The sequence below is a fragment of the Crassostrea angulata genome, chromosome 6 (assembly GCF_025612915.1).
Source record: "Crassostrea angulata isolate pt1a10 chromosome 6, ASM2561291v2, whole genome shotgun sequence".
NCBI lineage: Eukaryota > Metazoa > Mollusca > Bivalvia > Ostreida > Ostreidae > Magallana > Magallana angulata.
The window spans coordinates 21,212,245-21,222,168 of record NC_069116.1 but is presented as its reverse complement, the minus strand read 5'-3'; the positions used below and the strand labels follow the sequence as shown (position 1 = coordinate 21,222,168).

General features: G+C 33.8%; 1 pseudogene; it reads right to left on the bottom strand.

The window, feature by feature from the left end:
* Positions 1–509: 509 nt before the first annotated feature.
* On the bottom strand, positions 510–3,995 carry LOC128187401 (uncharacterized; annotated as a pseudogene).
* Positions 3,996–9,924: the final 5,929 nt, after the last annotated feature.

Sequence of the window (9,924 nt, the reverse complement as noted above, 5' to 3'; positions counted from 1 at the left end):
AAATTTTGAATAAATAAAATGAGTCCCTTTCCCTTTGCTTCTTGAATGCGCGATTTTAGTTTTGATGGATAGACGCTTGCGAAACACGACCTCTTATATTACAAGTATGAAATTCGGGTAGAAACCTTTCAGAACAGGGTAACCAAGGACGCGGGTTGACTGGACGAGTTCGCCATGCATCGGCAATCTTTGCCTAATTTAAAAAAAAAAACAATAAATAAAATGAATTAATTTCCCACTATTTAAGTTTTGATGAAAAGAACTTCCCAGGTGTCCAAGAACGCGGTTAGACTAATTAACATCAGAGAGAAAGTGAAGGCCACGTTTGATATGCAACACGACGTATTGGTAGTATTTTTTAAAGAATGAACATATTGTGATCAACGCCTATATTATTAAATGATGTATGCATAAAACAAGGAAGTTGAATTAGGGAGTGTTTCTTCAAAACAGTCATTTATCTGAATTTCTTATTTTGAACAGTGACAAAAATTATAGTGAAAGTTGACCTAAAGAAATAAAAAAAAAATGAGATGATCTTCGATACGCGCTTTTGCTGCAGATGTGGCAGCACCGATACGGAATGAATGTCCAGTGATGTGGCTGTCGGCGTGGTTGGTGCGATTTATAATTTCCTTTAGCATAGACAAAAAGTTACACCTATTGAGGGCACTTCCATTCTCTGTTATGAACAGGGGAGTATGCACTTTTGGATCGAAAATGATGTTTCTTGCATACAAGTAGCTCTTTAGTTGTTCGAATGGACACAAATTGGTATGATTTTTAAACAACTTGATTGCAACTCCTTTTCAAAAAGGATCGGTCTTGGATTGTTTAAGAAAAAGAACATCATGGTCGTTGTAAAATTGCACATCATTTAAGCACAGATTCATGAAAAGGTCAAAAGATGTTTTGCATGTAAATTCTGCACATCTAAGGAAACCAAAGAAAGCGACTACACACACTGCTCATCAACGTATCCGTGTATTTTGAAAAAAAAAAATCATATCCTTTTTGAAGTATGTTGCACAAGTCAGTTAATACGGGGAAAGTAATTGGTTGTCGGCTTGGTTGGAAAGATTGACTTTGTCTTTTAATTCCGTTCAGTAGCATGTGCAATATTGGTAGATTTTCTGCCGAATCTGTGAAAGGATTAGGTTTACTAAGCAGGGTAAGATGATGTCGGATCCCACATAGATAAATTTTGATGGTTTGGTACGACAGATGCATGGAATCGTAGCAGTAGGTGACGAATTGCATTAAAGTAGATTCTGACACATTGTCACATAGGTTGTTCATACGGCTAAACTTTAGAAAGGCTTGATAAACGGAATTATAAGTAGCTCTAGTTGAACCAGACACGGAGTCTTTCATCAGCTCAGTCTGTGGGAGGGTTCCAGAGAACGTCCATCATGGGTGGGCAGGGATGAGGTAGTCTGTCTGCTTGGGGAGCCAGTCTTCTGAATTTGTTCATCTTAAATCGAGACAAAGCGTCAGCAATTACATTAGTTTTGCCTGGAAGGAACTCAGAATATATACAAAAATTGTGTTTAGCTGAACACCAGTTTAGCCGTCTCATCAATTGCGTAATACTGAGGACTTTAGATTGTCTTTTTTGGGTAATATTCACAGTAGCAGCATTATCACAATAGAATAGTATTCTATAGTATTTTCCCCAGAGAATGGCAGCTACAACGATAGGGTAGAGTTCACGTAGTGCCATAGATATTTCCGTGTCTGGTTCCCTTGGTAACTTTTCTGGCCAACTGTCACAGAACCAATGACCGTTGAAGAATCCCCCGAATCCTATGGTAGATGAAGCATCTGTATATAAATGCATGCTATTGGCTGGAGTTCTTTCTATATCATAGAAGAATGATATGCCGTTCCATTGATCCAGAAATAATTTCCACATTCTGATGTCTTCTCTACACTCTGCGGTCAGATGGATGTGATGATGGAGCTCTCGCACTGAAGAGGCTAGGCGCAAGAGATAGGAAACGAACGATCTTCCTGGTAGTATGACACGAGAAGCAAAGTTCAAAAGCCCTAAGAGTTGCAAAAGTTCTCGTTTAGTACAACTTTGCTTGACACAGAAGGTTTCTAACATTTCTCGTATTCTATGAACTTCATCTGGAGGAAGTCGAGCTTGCATATTCATAGAATCTAATATGATTCCAAGGTACTCAACGACGGTATCCGGGCCTGTAGTTTTATGTTTAGCAATTGGATTGTTTAATTTCTTAAATATCATAGTCAGTAGGGCCATGGTCCTATCTGTCTATAGTCAGGAAGTCATCGAGCAAATGAAGAATATATTCAATTTTATAATTGTTTTGTGCTATCCAACAAATTGCTTGAGAAAACTGATCAAAGATCTTTGGACTTGATCTACATCCGAACGACAAACGAGTATAGTAATAGTATGAATTTCTCCATTTCACACAAAAGAGATGATACTGGGACGGTAGTATTGGAACAAATTTGAAGGCGTCTGATATATCAGTCTTGCACATCAGGGCGCCTTGCCCATATTGGACGATAATTTTGGTAGCATCTATTTTTATATAAGACAGAGAGCATTCCTGTTCATCAATGAGTTCATTTATACTAGGGTGAGTGTCGTTGTTGTGAGGAGCAGAAAGGTCCACGATAAGCCTTTTCTTTTTTGAATACTTGTGTTCGGCAATTCCAAGAGGAGACACGCGATAGCTTTCAAAAGGAGGAGCTTCATAAGGTCCTGCAAGAAATCCCTTTTCAACTTCTTTTGATAATAGTTCGTCAACTGTATCCACGTTCTGTAAAGCTGATCTCAAATTTCTGCATTCCCTTATTTTCAAGTCTGTTTCCTGTACTTTTGTATCGAATCCATTAATGAAGCCATTGATAATATATGAAACAAAGTTTCGATTTTCACGGTTTTGAAGCTCTAATTTCATCTGTTTGATGTTTATTGTGGAGCACGATGTCGCTCGCACGGATAGTCACTTTTTATTGGTAATTGAAGATGCAGCATTCTTTGGTTTGGTTTTCAGATTGTAAGTTAGAAATGAATGATCTTTGTTCTTGCATATGCTACAGACATGAAGGAAGGGGCAGTTATTTCTCCCGCATCTTTTTGACGAGTTAAAATTGTTGCAAATTTCCTGTCCATTATGTATGGTCCTCTTTCTGCCATGCCTATCTATATTGGTAGGTTGGAATGAATTTTCTACGGAACTGGTTTGCAGTTGTGGACAGAACTTAGAGTCATGGGAAACTTCTGAACATATGGAACAGGATTTGGATCTTGAGGCTATCAATTGTACGAGATCTCTGTCTCTCATCACGGACCAATCTACTTTTATCTTGTGGACTGCCAAAGCGTTCGCGCTTCTTAAGGAAAAGAGTTTATAATACTCATAGAAACGTTCTCCATATACATTGTACAGATCTACTATGATAGCTTCATAGTGATCAAGTTCGTCCCTGCGGTTTGGAAAGGCCTGGCACATAGTACGTTTGTATTTTCCGAAAGCAGTGAGAAATTCAGTAATTGTAAGATTTCTTTTCAGTCTGCTGTCCTCCCTCTCAGTCATTTCTTTCTCAGATTCGCGGATTTCATAGTAAGGTATGAGTAATGAAGCGAGGTTGACGTACTTATCTTGTAGGATTTGCTTCCTTAAGGAGTTTGAAATCAATTCCATTTGGGGCAGGTCTTCGGGGTGTGTGCCGAATCTCCTCGATGTATGACTGATTTCGTCCGACTTATAGTACTCCTGCAAGTTAAAAGCAGGAGAATTTTTCAGGTTGGTTTCCTTAGTCGGGATCAGTGAAGTTAGACAAGAAACCATAGTTTGTAGACTCTGTACTGTGTGTACTAAAGAGTCGATAACTGCTGGGGAACTGGAGTCAGTTGTCGATTGGTTTTGCGAACCGGAAGTCGCACTGTTTTGGTAAGTCGTACGTATACCCAAAGTCGTATTGTCGGTAGAGGCTTGTTCGGCTAATAGCATTGAGCTTATGAACTTGGCTGTTCGGCGAATTGCGTTGAGCTTGATGAACTTTGCTGATTAGTCGATGGAAGGTTCGATTGAACAGAATTGTCTGTAGAATAGCAGGAACGGTCCGGATTTCATCTGTAGACGCTTTACCTAATACATTATCCACATACAATTTTCTTAAAACAGTTATAGGGAAGTTTGAGGCGGCACTTATATTCACTTCTGACAGTTTTTCTCTTAGGGTACCGGCAGGCCAATTTGAATAATTACTCATGTCGAGAGAGTTGCCTGAAGTTTTCTGTCTCTTAGAACTTTTTCTGGTCGCCATTGTTCTTCACAAACGATCGATTAAAATCCGTCATTCACCAAAAAAAAGAAAGTCATCGTCCAAAAATAACATCGATTGTAGTAGCATTAAAGTTCACTGGAAGTATATACACTATCAATAAATCCGGATGATCAATATTTAAAGAGAAATCCTTTGAATAAAGAAGGTAAATAATAGCTTGGTACTGACGCTGTCCGGGACCATCGAAAGATAAGGGGTCACGTGACCTATAACTTATGACCAATGGACAGTGATAATTGCATAACTGTTGCATAATCTTAAAAGCAACAACAAACAGACGTAGAGGGGCTTAGTGTTAAAAGAATTGTATGAAATAAACTACGCTTAAAATTTTAAAAATAAAATAGTTTAGCTACAATCGCAGATAGACGCAAGATATATCGCAAGATTTAATACGTTAACATCGCACAACGCTCGCTTAGATCGTGCGAATTTCGTACGAATACTTTTTTCAAATGCGATTTTTGCGACAACAGTTTACAATTCATATCTAATTTTATCGGTTGCACGAATATTCGGTCGCTTCTGCTCGTGTGCCAATTGTGAAAGAGGCTTTACAAAACTTTGTAATCAGAATTTGTGGGATTTGGGCGAGCTATCGCATACGTTGTTCGAGCTCTCGCATTCGTTTCATGCGTTTTTGTGGCTGCATCAATTCTCCTCAAAATACTGAATATGCACATTATTCTGACGCGACCAAATGCGATCTAAATTTCTGAATGCAACGCACGAACATTAATACATGTACGAACGTTTAACAACGTTATGTGTACTCACAAGAACGAGGCACGACTTTTAAAGATCAAGAGATAAATTGAATATGTACATATTTTACGACCGTTGACATCATTCTGTGTGTTATAGGTATACATGTATCTGTGTTTTCATTCTTGTTAAACAATTAGTCAAAAATCTTTAAAATTGCTTGGACTAAAAATGACTTCTTCCATGATATTAATAAATTTGATGTTTATTCGCTGCATCGCCTTGACCAATTAATTCATTATGATGTAGTAGTCAGATTCCTATGGCTTGGTAAATGTACTTAAACTATCTCCGTATATAAACTTTTACACAAGTGGAATTTGCACAAAAGTTAACCAAAAAAGAAGTAAAATGAACATTCTTTATAAATGGATTTATTTTTATGTTAATTTTGGGTATATAGACACTTTGTAAGTAGAAATTAAAGTATTTTCTTATACGAGTCATGATCAATTTCTGGGCAGGCTACATTTTCTATCAACTAGTTTATGTACCGTCAAAAACAGAGTACTTAATATTTTGACATATTACTTTGTTTATTTATTTGTTGGGGTTTTAACGATGTCTCTGCCAATTTTCACTACAATCCGTCAATTTAAAAGGAAAATAAATGTAACAATAATTTCCAGAAAAGAACCCGTAAATTGAATGATTTTCTTATATAAAATTTCAATGGAAACACTGTGGAAACAATTGATTACGATGACTACGTATGCCTTAATTCATCAAAACGTTTGGAAATTAATGGAGATTACCTTACTGCAAAGCAGATAATGGGCAAATAATTTTAAGTATTAAAGATTAACTTTTGCTTCAAACACAACCTGTTGTTGTTGTCTCACGTGAACATTCTCCGGTTGTGGCGTTACAATTGTCACACTGACATTTCTCTAAACATTGTTTTCCATAATATCCACCAGGACATGGTCTTACACATTCCAGCCCAATTGAACCAACACACACTAATAAAGAAAAACCACCAAAAACATTTTATAACACAAAGGGTTAACTTTAAAAAAAAAAAAGAAACATTTTAAATATTTGTTATAAATATTGACAGATCATTCTGATTCAGATCGTATTGCCCACTTTAAACTTATATTACATGCATTGTATTAAAGCACAGTGTGATCATAATCATAGAATTGAAATTTAATAGTTCATCATGATACAATACATAATAATACATAACTATACAGAGTTATCTATGAATATGCTTTCATTATACATGTACTATATGTTGTGATGTAAATGTAAAATAGCTGATTATATATACATATATACATATAACACGATATACACAAGACAAGGACATGAAAGGTGACCTACCATGACATTTTCCTCCGATTGTTCTATAGTCAGAGCAACATTTTTTTTCTGTTCTTTAAGAAAATAAGAGAAAAAATATACCATGAGAAATCTGTTTTCAATTCGAAATATTTAAAAAAAAAATTAATTTGTAGATGGTATTATTTTTTAAATAAGAAATGAATTCATTTTACAAATGTAAACTACCTGGGCGGGTGAAAACACTGTGGTTCAATAGGATTTAAATCTGCTATACAATATATTCCGAAGGAAACAAGAAAAAGTAAAATAAAAAATGTTGCCATTAAGCACAGAGTGATTCTCCGGTATAATAAGACATATAAATTGTCCAGCGGAAGAAAGTCATCAAAAATCAAACGAGGAAATTTCCTGTTTTTTTAATTTTGTACTTTTTCAAGTATGCGTTCATTGAGAGTTTACAGAGAGACTGAGAGATGCACATCTATTTAAAAAGGATAAGAATGTGTTGTTGTTCCTTTCGTCAATTGCATGTTATAAAGACAAATATCTCTAGATCGTCACTACTCCTTCATAAAGGTTGAATTAAAGCAATATTAGCTGTATTTTTTAGATTTTTATTTTGCTGCAAAAACCTGCGAGTAGGATAAGTCTGCATATAAATTCAATTTTTAAGATACATAAGATTTGAAAAAAAAATCATTAAATTTTGTCAGAGGAAAGATTTCTCTTCTAAGGAACATGTAGCAAATCAATTTTTGTACAGGACGACAATGATTAAATTTTGCCACAATTAAGGCTTATTAACGGTCTTTTCCACAAAAAAATTGGCTAAAAGAAATTCAAAAACCATGATATTTTGTCATCTAAGTAGAATATAACATTTTGTTAAAAAAAAAAAAAAATCTTCATGAAAATTGCAGCTCATATTGCTTAAAGTGTAGTTGTAGTTTTAAAGGGGTTTCCCTTGATAGGTTGATAGGTTTTCATCAAATAATTGTAATTTAGGGCTATGTTGCAACATTGCATTGCAGTTATTTGGGTTGATTATTGCAGTCCAGATATCGTTATCCATTGTTGAATGTAAAACAGATAGAATGAAGTTTGATAACACCACAACTACCAAACTAAAACTAGTAATGGGTAAGGCATGCATGTTCCCTTTTTGCACAATTTGAAAATTAGGTTTGAAAAGTAGATGTGATTTGTGTTTTTATAAAAAATAAACCTACCTATAAGCCTGCTCTCAATTTGGGGTACTATTATACACTTTTAAGCGGAACTAACGGTTAAACCGATTACTGGTGTGCCGTCTAACACCAAATTTAAACAAAATTTTATATCTACATTTAAGTCTTTGTCAGTCTCCTCCTTTAAAAACAATCCTAAAACTAGATAATTGTGGTCAACTTTAAAGCTACGTGCGTGAAGACTCCTTTTATCTCAAAGGATTTTTCATTTCTAATTCTCATTGAAAATTACAAAACATTTATTGTATTTATTTTAGAATAAAAGTTTTTATGGACAGCTACATGTAATTATTTTGATAAATGATGCAACCATATTTTTTGCATGTGCAATATGAAGCTTCATCAAAAGTTAATGCGACTAAAAATAATGTTTTATTATTTTATTTTTTATATTAAATGTATTTTACACCTACTTGTATGCTTTTTAACATGTTTTGGAGAAAATCAATATATTGTTTGAAGTGTGCCGGTTCAAGCATATAAAGCAATAATAAGTATTTTGACATTACGTCGATGTAATTTAGATTTGAAACGGCGATATGAATCGGGATTTTGTATATTACGTGTATTTATTTCATGCATGCATTTTTACATCGTCTTGTATGCTTTTTGATCATGGTTAGGAGTGAATAAATACATGCATATTGTGTAAAATATACCGGTATAAGCATGTCAAGCGATATAAAATACAGTATTTTGACTATACGCCGAAATAGTTCGGGTTTGAAACATCAATATAATTCCGCTTTGAAAATTGTACTTTTAATAGTCGAGACCGAAGTTCATAATATAAACTTAGCTTCCAACAGGTGCACCATTAAAATAAAAGAATAAAAGATTTGTTTTATTGTTTACCGGTTAATTAATTATGTAGCTTACAGATTATAGATATTAAATCATCTTTATTATAGATTTCTATTGTTATGCAATAATTTTGTAAATTTAATTTTTAGTACATGTAATATACACCTTATCTAACAAAAACATTGGCACCCAAGTTAAAGGGACATGGTCACGATTTTGGTCAAATTTTATTTTTCTGTTTTTATTTTTTACAATGCTTTATCAATGCATTTCTAATTATCAAAAGAAATTTGGATGCCCGTCGATGAGTTTTAAGCAAGATACAGGACTCACAATTCTTCGTCATGTAAAATGTAAAGGCACGTGCCCTGTTTTTGTTTACAGCACCAGTAAAAAATCTTATGATTTGTCTATATTATTTTTCATTTTAAGCATAAATAAACAGTTCCTTACGATTAACACATTCATTTTAGGTCTTAAACTGGAATTTTCATTTCAACATTCAAATTGTTAACAAAAGCGTTGTTTACATAGCGAGGAATTGTAAGCTCTGTAACTCGCTTATAACTTAACAAATGACACTCAAATTTTGGTTGCCAATTAAAAATGCCTTACTGAAGCATTATAAACATTCGAATCGAAAAAATAATTTTTGACCAAAATCGTGACCATGCCCCTTTAAGCATTTCTGTTTTATAATGCTATGTTTAAATATTTGAAATGGTATATTATTTTAAAACTTCAGTATTGTGCAAAAATTCAATAAGAACTTTGCAATATGCAAAAAAGGTAAATCTTCATATTTTAACAGTAATTCAAGAAAACGATGTACACGTATATCTTATCTTGAAAACCTCTATGCTATTGACAGAAATGATGAAAGACCATACGACTAGAAAAGGCTACCTAAATAACTTAAAATTTATTTTAAGCAATGTGTCAGAAAATTAAACCAGGGCTAAAATGACATTCTGGTACACGTCTAAAGTGCATGTTGATAATGCGAAAAATTCTAAAATACCATATAATAGATTATAGCGTAAAGAGTTAAGGTAGAGACCTACTCACAAAATTAATAAGTCTTCTCATAATTTCTCATTTGATTTGTTAAAATTAATGTATGAAAGACCAGATTAACACATAAATGGATAGGTCATCATTCATTCTACCTAGATAATGTACAAGAGACACATGTACCACCCCCAGATCTAAAAAAAAAAAAAAGTCAAAACTAAATCTTGTACAAGATACGTATATTTTGAATCAATACAAACGAAAATCACAAAATAACTTAGATATTTTTACTTAACTACAAAGTAGCATTCGTTTCATACAGAATCAATTTTTTAAAGAAAAAATTACACTTGCAGAATTAAAAAAACCCACATTTTTTGAAGAAAAAAATAATAGATTTAGTATTATTTACTACAATTATCTTGCCATTTTAGAAATGAACTAGTTTAGTATTTTTTCTTCTTTTACTTAT